The 2219-nt window shown below is 47.0% G+C and overlaps 1 pseudogene; it reads left to right on the top strand.

The window, feature by feature from the left end:
• The first annotated feature begins 667 nt into the window (after nt 1-667).
• Nucleotides 668-1694, top strand: LOC122232399 (annotated as a pseudogene).
• Nucleotides 1695-2219: the final 525 nt, after the last annotated feature.

Here is a 2219-nt window from a genome sequence, read left to right on the forward strand (position 1 = left end):
CGAAGCTCAGTTGGGTTCCTGGGGGTCCTGTTTCTATATAATAAATCTCCCTTTACGTGAACTAGCATAAATGGGTTTTAGTTAATGACACTAAATAATCCTTGAATCATATTCTCCGAGTGGGTCTTCAAAATAAAGATTATATAAACTAATGAATAAATATTAACCATATTAGGCACCAATCCCATTCTTTCTTTTCTTCTCTTTTTCTGCTCCTTTAAAAAACTGTGAAATAGGCCATCTGTACAGAAGAGTGCATACAATTTCTATATAAGGTTAAAACCACCTCTGGTTGAAACTATGCTCGTGTTTTATGAATTCCTCTGGGCCAGGTAGTAAATATTTTTCACTTTGCAGGGCATACAGTCTTTGCCAGAACTTCTCTGGTCTGTTTGCAGCACTAAAGCACATAATGAATGTGGTCGTGTTCCAGTAAATTTTATTATAAAAACAGGCAGCAGGCTGCATTTGGCCCGTAGGTCATCGTTGAAAGACTATGGCTTAAAGAAGACTTATTATCCCTGGTCCAAAGAATTTTAAAGCAAAGTTCTGCATAACCACCACCCAGGTCAATAATACAGCTAACACTGGAGAAGTTTCTGTCTGCCCATCCTAGATAATAATTCCTCACTTCCTTAAAGACTCGACCACCGTTCTGACACTTGCGATGGACATCGTGCTTCTCTTTACAGCTTTCTCAGCAACGTATGCATTACTGGGCAGGATAGGTTACTTTTGCCTGTTTTAAAAATGCTAATAAATGGAACCCTACTTCATGTGTTCTTCTTTTTCTCCTTTTCCTCCTCCTCCGGGCTTACACGATCTCTTCCAGACTTTAATAAGAGGAAACACTTCCCAAAGGCATTATGGTGGGGAGGTGACGAGGCTGTGGGGGGTGGCCCAACCCAGTCTGGCTGATGAGGTTGGAATATGCCACGAAGTTCCTCAACTTTTTCTACTTCGAGTCCCTCAGCAGATGTGTGGCAGTGACACATGGGTGGTGACCCTGTAGCTGCTGCTGGAGCCCAGTCTGGGGCCCTGCAGAGTCGGCAGTGCCGACCAGAGCAGGCAGAAGGGCTTTGTGACACCTTGAAGATCTCCTTCCAGGTCAGGGACACCCTGATGCTGGCAGACGAACCCTCTTCTTGGTGCTGGAGGAAGACGGCAGAGTAAAGACAGAAGAGTAGTTCCAAACCCTGACAGACAAGACAGCGTCCGTGGTCCTCCAGAAGGAGCAGAAATAGCAGTCCCCATCAGAGCAGCTGAGGTCCCACGTGCAGGGGGGAGAACACTGAAAGCCTGGGAGAAACCCTTGAGAGGTGCCAACCCCGTGCTTGTCTTGATGCAAGGGACTGGGTACTAATTTCCCCCTCCCATAAGACTGCCAAGAAGATCAAAGTGGCCTGCAAAACCTTTGACCGGTACAAAATTAACCCACAGGACTTCGTTGGTTGTTTGAGAGTGAAGGCAACTCATGATGGGACGTACTCCATTTCCTATGATATGCACTTCTACGGGGTCAAGTGCATCATGAAGGAAGCTCTTTACTGGCCCCTCTGTGGCATGCAGGCCATAGGCCACATGCTGCTTGCACCTTCTGCTACACGCAGCAACTCTTGGACGCCGCAGAGGGAGGGCAGCCCCAGGGCAGGGCCATGTCTGTCTTGCCAACCAGTCTGAAGATACTACAATGAAGGTCCAAGTCCTTGGACGCCTTCCCAGCCAAAGACCAGACTGGGAACCCAATGTTCAGCTGGTAGCATCTGGCTGGCAGCTAAAGAGCTTCTTGCCTCCTCGTACCTCCCTCTCCCCAACAAGATCATGAATGAGGAAGCATGAGGATGGACAAGAAACCAGGTGTGGGCCGGCCAAAGGAGAACTAAGCGTTCTTGGCCTGGCCTAGTTTGTTCCTGCCCAACGTAGCTTAGCTGACCAAGGCTTTGGCATGAAGTCTGCTCCTCAGCAACCCATATTTTCACACGCTATATTTTCAGTACACTCCTGTCCCCCCCATGCAGAGTACTCCTGAGTGAACGCTCGAGTCCCCTAGTGCGACATTAGAATGTTCACAATAAACTATTTATGCTGGGGGAGAGGACACTCCCCACCTCATTTTATGAGCCTGGTATAAATTTGATATTAACATTGGACAAGACATTATGAGAAAGGATAATTCCAGGCTAATTTCACTCAGGAACATTAGATGTAAAAATCCTATA

This window comes from Panthera tigris, chromosome D3 (assembly GCF_018350195.1).
Source record: "Panthera tigris isolate Pti1 chromosome D3, P.tigris_Pti1_mat1.1, whole genome shotgun sequence".
NCBI lineage: Eukaryota > Metazoa > Chordata > Mammalia > Carnivora > Felidae > Panthera > Panthera tigris.